Here is an 8300-nt window from a genome sequence, read left to right as displayed (position 1 = left end):
CATTATTCAGTCATAAAAATAGAACGAGATCTTATCATTTGTGACAGGGATGGATCTAGAGGGCATTATGCTGATTGAAATAAGTCAGACAGAGAAAGACAAATATCATATGATTTCACTTATATGTGGACTCTAAAAAGCAAAACAAATGAACAAAGCAGAAACAGACCGCCAAACAACAGAGGGCAAACTGATGGTTGCCAGAGGGAATGGGGGTGGGAGGATGGGCAAAGGAGGCGCAGAGGAGTGGGAACTAAGAGGCTTCCAGTTACGGAATGAATAAGTCAGGGGGATGAAAGGTACAGCACAGGGAACGCAGTCAATGGTATTACAAGAGCGTTGTGTGGAGACGGATGGCAGCTACACTAGTGAGCCCGGCATCAACGGACAGGCTGGTTGGATCACCATCAAGGTGACAGTGTAGATCAAGTATACCTTGATTTAAAAGATATTTTAAAAAGAAGAATCACAGAAAAAAGGAGAACATGTTAAAGGAAGGTAGTCAATCTAAAGCGGTTAGCACGATGCCCGGCACCCGATAGGCCCGGTGTGTTTGCTATTATTAATACAAAGACTGAATCTCCTCCAGGGCGCTGTTTATTTCCAGGGAAGTCCCACAGCGGACTGTAACGCTGGGAGCCCAGCGCATCTCGCTTAGAGCAAGGGGCCGCCGCTGTGACTGGGGCTAATATCATAACCTTGGGTACGTGTGCGGCATTTACTGGGGTTGGAGCCTGGGCTTGACAACCCACAAACATCGATTATGCGCTTGCTGTGTGCCAGGCAGTGCGCTCCACGCGAGGACGCGGACAGCAGCGGAGAACCGCGGCTGTGCGCTGGGCACGGAGCGAGCCCCTCGCGGGAGGCATTTATTCCTTCCTCCCAGTGACGCTGCGAGGTAGGCACCCTCATCTCCATCCTCCTGGGAGGAAATCGAAGTCGTGAGGCACTGAATGATTGGGCAGGCCGTTCTCCCCCGGCCTTACACCCTGAAAGTCCCCGTGTCCCCCGTGAAGGAGCTTACTCTGCACCCGCTACTAAGCGCTCCGCGAGACCCCGGCCTCCGCTCCGCACCGCATCCCCCTTCCCGAGCCCTCCAGATGTCGGGGATCCGAGCGCGCCCCGCCCCCGCTGCCAGGGGCTCCCGGTTCCCCAACACCTTACGGCGAATCGGTTGGAAAGGAAGCAAAGGAGGCGCGCGCGAGAGGCTCTGCCGCCGGGCTCCACGTCCGGGCTCCACGTCCGGGCTCCACGTCCAGGCCCCGGAGGATGCCCCCGGACGCTCCTTCCGCCCCCGCTACGGGAGGAGGTCGGACCCCGGCCGCTCCCCTCCGCGGAGCCGCACGCCGAGGCGAGGTTTCCCTGCCTTCAGGGCGCGCGCGACGGCCACACCGGAGACCCAAACCTTGGGCAGGGGCCAAGCGGTCACTTCCCCGCCTCCCGGCGCGGTATGCAAATCCGAGCACCAGGAAGTAGCTGGGACCTCTCGGCCGAGCCCAGCGACAGCCAGTTCCTCTCCCGCCGCTCGGGGCCGTCCGCCGCTCGCCCCCTGCCGTGGCGCCTCCGGGCCCCGCGCGCGCAGCCTCCGGGCCGCGACCCCGCGCCCCGCGCCCCGCGCCCGCAGCCTGCCCCGCGCCGGCCCCGCCGGGCCGCCCCGTCGCGCCCCCCGCCCTGCGCTCGAGTCACCGTGGAGCGCCGCCGCCGCCGCCCCGCAGCTTGCAGCCGGAGCTGGTGAGTGCCCGGCGCGGGCCCCGCCGTGAGGGCGCCAGATGCCTCCAGCCCGTGGGTGGCCGGGCCCTGGGGCGCGGGGGACGCTCCGCAGGTGTCTCCCCGCCGCGGCGCGCAGGGGGGCGGGGGGGCGCAGGGAGGGGCGCGGGGGAGGGGAGGCGCGGGGCGGGCGCGCCGGGGACCCGGGACTCCTCGGCTCGCGCGGTCGGGTCTCGCCGCGGGGCCCCGGGCTCCCCGAGGTGAGGGACGGGGCTCGGCCCGGGCTCCCCGCCAGGCCGGCGGGCGGCTGCGCTCCTCGGGAGCCCCGGGCGGAGCGTGAGGTCGGGGGGCTGCGGCCGAGGCTGGTGCGCGCCCTCCCGCTGAGCCCGGCGCCTCCCGGCCGGCGGAGGAGCAGTCCCGAGCCTCCCGCGGCCCAGAGGAAGCGAGAGTTATTTTAAGAATTCAGGGGTTGCCTTTCCTGCGCCCTGGGGGGAGGGCGTAGGCGTCAGTTCCCGCTTTCCTGCGTTATCTTGGCCACTGCGGCATCTCCTCCGAGCCGCGCATATATGTTCCCACTAATAGCTGACGTGGTCGTCTGGTTGTGTTTCCATTTCTCCGTGTATCCGTGTGTGTGTGTGTGTGTGTGTGTGTGTGAGAGAGAGAGAGAGAGAGAGAGAGAGAAGAGAATTATCACAAACCCACCCAACTTCTTTGCCAAAAACCCCAGTTGAATTTGGGCCTTCCAGTTTTCTAGCTGAGTGTCAACCTGGGCCTATTATTGAAATTACCTGTATGGGTTTTTTCGTCTCTGGGAGAACATATTTACCTTCTGAGCTATTTATTGCATGTAAAGCCCCGAGTGCGTACATAGGCATTTCATAAATGGCGCTGTTATTATTTATTGCAGATAATTCTTTTTTTTTTAATTTTTTAAAAATGTTTATTTATTTATGATAGTCACAGAGAGAGAGGCAGAGACACAGGCAGAGGGAGAAGCAGGCTCCATGCACCGGGAGCCCGATGTGGGATTCGATCCCGGGTCTCCAGGATCGCGCCCTGGGCCAAAGGCAGGCGCCAAACCCCTGCGCCACCCAGGGATCCCTATTGCAGATGATTCTATCCGTTAAAACACGGTTCCCTGGTTCTTCACAATTTGTTGATTTTAAGTCTAAGACTACATGTCTGATTCAGCCAACTGACCGTCCTAGCTAGTAAAGCTGCTTAATAAATACACCAGAGGTCTGCTGTCTGCAAAGCTAGGGTCTGGGAGTCTCACGCTAAGCACTAGTTAATGATGTTTGACTTACTTCTGATTTGTTGGCTGCCCCCCAGGCTGGCTGCCTGCAGAGCTCAGGAGGGCAGGCCTGTTGTCCCCGTATCTTAAAAGCTAAAGCACTGCAGAGGGTAACAGGCACTGAAAGAGTATAGGAATTCCCTAAGTCCCCAGAAGCCCTTCCTAAGTAAAGTAAACTCTGCTGGAAAAGGGTGGGGTTCAGTTAGTCCTGAACTGAAGGTTTTCCTTTGAAGGTAAGGAGGTAAATGTCTTGAGGCTCTTGGTGACCTGGCTTCTTTGGATACAGAGTGAGGTAACTCTCTTCCTGAGCGAAGTGTAGAGGTCAGCCCATGTAAGGAAAGAAACAGGCTCTGGAAAACCCACGTTTGGGTCTCTCCCATCATTTACCAGAACTGTGATATGGACTAAGTTGGGTAAATGCCTTGGCCCTTTGATTCAGCTAACATTTCCTTCGGAGCAGTATTCAGTTATATTCTGATTCGTTTGCATGTAGAGTCCGTATTCACCACTGCAATGAAAGGTGGGTGAAAACGACTTTGTCTGTCTCGTCCAAAACACTAGCCCCAGTGCCTATCACAGTCCAGATTACTCGGAAGAGGGAGTGAAGTTTGGCTCTGAGTTTGGCTCTGTGCAAGGCCAAGGAACAAGGTGGTGGTTTCTAAAGCATTTGAACCTGGCCCTCTCTGTCCCAGTTTTTAAAACAGGGTTATTGTTGTTGTTGTTTAAGATTTTATTTATTCATGAGAGGCACACAGGGAGCCTCTTGTGGGACTCGATCCTAGGACCTTGGGTTCACGACCTGAGCCAAAGGCAGATGCTCAGGTGAGCCACCCAGGTGCCCCTAAAACGGGGATTTTTGACTGTCAAGTTATCCCAGTGTCAGTGTTCTAAGTGGTAATCTCTACATAGGAAAGGTTATTGGGGTGTATCCCTGGGAGCAAGGGCTTGATTTGGAGTGATGTCATGTAGCCTGCAAAGGGAGTTTGCCCAATCAAAAAGACCCACTTTATCTTAGAGCTGTTGGTGTTGCCAAAATATGTGAAGACTTTGCAATACCCCTGCACCCCCAATGGCATTTTTTAGCAGAAAAGTGGTCCAGTTTTGTGAATCAGTGACTCTCTAAGCCCTTTAGTTTCTTTATATTTGTTTTAAAAATAAATCACCAGAACATGAGATAACAGTTGGTTCAAATGAATATATAGAGTTGTAAGTTAACAACATTAAGCTATACTATCCATAAATAAACCCATACAAATGTGAATTAGTATAAATAAGAACACAACAGTGTACATGTCTACAATAAGTATTGTTACATCTAGCTTACAATACTGATCTCAATGACCTCCACGTCCTCAGGCATGGATAATATTAACAGTGGAAGGTCACTACAGTCATTAGTTGGGACATTGACCGATGACACATTGATGACAATGGTGGTCTCACCTCTCTTGGGCTCTACCTGGCAATGACTGCTCACACCTTTCGCTTGTCAGAAGCTCTGAGCTCTGATTCCTGAGCTCTGATTTCATTTGAACCTCTCCTGGATCCCAGGGTAGGCAGGGACAGGTACAGAAAAAAGAGGTTTGGTGTCTAAGGTTACAGACCTGGTTAAGTGGCACTACTGGGCAGAGCAAGTGTGTTTTCTGCTCCAACTTTAGAACGTTCCCCACTTTTCTGCCTTTGCTCTGGTGGTAGGTACTCAATTACATAAAAGCAAAGAAATGATCACTTAATAAACATTATTAAATAGAGAACCACAGGGTAATTTTCTTCTATCACTTGATAATTGCACCATCAAGTAGGGCACTTAAGGCAAGCAAACTGAGGGAGATGGGTTTCTTTGCCTTTCAGTGTGCTTCCTGCTTGGGGAGGGGCTTCCTGCTTGGGAAGCTTTGGGAGGGGGTGGCTCTGATAACTGCCAGGGTGACACCTGTATTGGCTCTTGCCCAAGCGCTTCCAGTGACTGCCTTGGGAGCTATCAGGGCCTATTGGTTGATATAGAAGTGTGCAAGTAATACTTTACCAAAGGATTGCCTCCAGCCGCTGCTAGAAGTGTCTCCCATGAACCCTACAAGCCTCCTTGGGTGGTTGTTATAACAGTGAGAGCATCATTTGAGGTGAAAACATAACGTAGGGAGACAGGGCCCATAAGATACTCGTTAAAGCATGCACTCCTTTACTGAGCACCTGTGATGGGCCAGGCACCCTTCAAAGCCCACACTTCTACAATGGACACACATTGCCTACCATCTTTAAAGATTGGTGGTGAACAGAAGGGCATAGAAGAGGAAGTTTCTTTTTTTTTTTTTTTTTTTCCAGTCAGAACTATTGAAAGATTTCTTACACCTGCCCAGTTTCCTGATACTTAAATTGTGAAATGTTGAGTTGACTCTATCATCATTTCTGAAATTTATTTTGAGTAAGTTCCCATTTAGGGGAGAAGCCCAAGTGTAGGAAATGTGTGGGAATCTGCCCGTTGAGGAATTAGAATTTTTGGAACAGCCCCATTTAAAGACTTGGACCTTCTTTTGGATGTCTTTGTTTACGTTAGCTGGAAGGGCTGTCATGTAATTTAGAATAGCAAGTTCAGATGATGACTTGAGATGAGGTGTTAGAAAGGTACGTCTATGCCGATCAGTTGCAGGGCCCAATAATATAGCCTTTATTTTTTGTTCTTAGACTTTCTCTTCAATCTAGTTCTCTGCTTCACTTTCTTTAGTACTTAGTAAGCTGTCAATGTTCATTATTTGCCACAAAGCTATTTCTTGGAAGTTCTATTTACCATCAGGATGTAGTTTCGTTTGTATAGAACTTTTCCAAAAGGTTGATTGTTTGACTGTCTTTATGAACAGTCACATAGTCCCAAGTCTCTCTTCTCTGGCCCAACCTCTCACAAGGTCCACAAATCATGAGTTGCCGTGATAGGAGCTGAACATTTATGGGAAGAGATTACTGATTCATGTCATGGTAACTGTTCATTTTTCATGATTCTGACTTATATAAATGATGTTTCATCAAAATATATGAATGAGGAAACCTTATAGAATCCATCTGAGGGTGTGTTTCTTAATGCTATAGGCTCTGCCCCCATTGGGTTGTAGAACACTGGGCAGCAGTCTCCATTCTCGTAGCTTAGAGGGTCTTTTATTATTTTTTATTATTTTAAAAATTTTTATTTATTTATTCATGAGAGATACAGAGAGAGAAGCAGTGACATAGGTAGAAGGACAAGCAGGCTCCTGGCAGGGACCCCAGTGCGGAACTCGATCCCAGGACCCTGGGATCACGACCTGAGCCGAAGGCAGATGCTCAACCACTGAGCCATCCAGGGACCCTGAGAGGGTCTTTTAATTCTGTTTCATCTCCTTTTTACAGTTCACACCTCACACAAGTCAAATAATGCTGAGTCTGCACACATGGCTGCCTTTCTGTGAACATCTAAACTCACTCTGTTGATCCCAAGCCATGCTGATTGAAAGCTCTTTGCCAACACACCTCTCCAGGCCTCCTTCCTCTGTCTATTGGTACAACATCTGGTTGGGGAGCTGTCATGAGTTCCTTGGGCCTAATTTTTAGTGCTGGAGAGAATACACAGTGAGACTGGAGAGAGGGGTTTGCATTCATTCTACCTCCAACTAAAGCAATGTCGTTTTGTTGGCTTTGGAGCCTTCTGGGTGCCCCTGGTCTTCCTGTAAATGTTAACCCCCACAGGGGTGAGGGGAACAGAGACGCTCATCTCAGAGAGACCCTCTGGAGAGGGAGGACCACTTCTGCTTTCCACGGGGAAGCTGTGTCACAGAGAGCAGAACTGTAGCCGGTGACCTGACAGGAGGCCAGAGGGAGGGGGCTGGCAAGGAAGTGATACTTCCTCCTGCTTCGAAGGCCCCAGACCCAGTCATTTGCCTGCAGCCCCGCCTTCCTTACTACTCAACACAGCTTTTTCCTCTGGCTTCTTTCTACCACCTTCTGCTCTGTTCATTTTCAGTTTGCCCCTGAAAGAGGAGGAGGAGGTAAGGGAGGGGGAGGGAAGAAAAGAATGAATGTAGTCATCACTAGAGAACCTTCTATGGTGAAGCCCATGATGGCCATGCCTGATTTTTCAGCATCAGAAGGATGTGCCTTTTAATATTCACCAACATGGAAACCATTATGAAAATCTAAGTAGGTGTTTTGAAATCTTTTAATGTTCAGGTAATATAATAATTTCTTAATCTAATAATAGTGGTTCAGTTCTATTTTTAAAATTACTTAAACTATAGCCTCTTATTAACTTTTCAGGATAGAGTAGTGACTTTCATACTTCTTTGATCACAACTCACATCAAGAGACATGTTTTATCTTGTCCCTGAATGCATATCTGTCTTCAAAAAAAAAGGAAAAAAGAAAGAAAGAAACACAAGTTTGTGAAAGAACCCCTCCTTCTAGCTCATTGGGTAGTGTGACCCAGCACTGTCCTTTTGAGACCAGCATGGGGGTATCTATCAGAATTTAAAACTCATGGGGGAGCCCAGCAATTCCACAAGCTCCAGTCCGATTAAAAATTTAACACAAATGCGTAGGTAACGTATGATACTATTTCTGAAATAAAATATGCATTGGTGGGACACATCATCTGTAAGCTATGCATATCAATAATTTTGATACTAAATTTTTTTTTTTATGATAGACATAGAGAGAGAGAGAGAGAGAGAGAGGCAGAGAGAGAAGCAGGCTCCATGCCGGGAGCCCGACACGGGACTCGATCCTGGGACTCCAGGACCGCGCCCTGGGCCAAAGGCAGGCGCGAAACCGCTGAGCCACCCAGGGATCCCCGATACTAAAATTTTAATAGTGATTATTTCTGGGTTATGGGCTGAATTTTTTTTTTTTTTGCTTTTGTACATCTTTATTTTTTAAAAAAGAGAATCACTTATAGGATTTTAAAACAGCAGCATAATGAGCAATGACATGAATCTGATGTGAGTGCAGGGGGAAGGCAGGAATAATCAGAGAACTTTGGGGCAAATGTGGCCATTATTTTCTTTAAAATTTGTATTTATTTATTCATGAGAGATAGAGAGAGGCAGAAACACAGGCAGATGGGGAAGCAGGCTCCCTGTGGGGAGCCTGATTCAGAACTTGATCCCGCTCAAGGCGGGTCACACCCTGAGCTGAAGGCAGGCCAAATGGCACTTGTGTGGATATAGTTGTAAGCAGACCTACCCCTGGAGGAACTCATGCACTACGAATGTTGTAAATAGAGGTAACATTTTCTTAAAGGAGCATCCACTTCTTATATTTAGTTATATTTAGTATGGAG

General features: G+C 49.6%; 1 protein-coding gene across 2 annotated transcripts in view; it reads left to right on the top strand.

Moving 5' to 3' along the window:
* The first annotated feature begins 1633 nt into the window (after positions 1–1633).
* The window catches only part of LYN (LYN proto-oncogene, Src family tyrosine kinase), a 115082-nt gene continuing 108415 nt past the window's right edge, over positions 1634–8300 (top strand). For both annotated transcript variants that reach the window (XM_072804592.1, XM_072804591.1), the window contains exon 1: positions 1634–1731. The gene's annotated coding sequence lies outside the window, so the exon portion shown is untranslated. The remainder of the gene's footprint in view (positions 1732–8300) is intronic.

This window comes from Canis lupus, chromosome 28, assembly GCF_048164855.1.
Source record: "Canis lupus baileyi chromosome 28, mCanLup2.hap1, whole genome shotgun sequence".
Lineage (NCBI taxonomy): Eukaryota > Metazoa > Chordata > Mammalia > Carnivora > Canidae > Canis > Canis lupus.
This window is presented reverse-complemented; position numbering and strand designations above follow the sequence as displayed.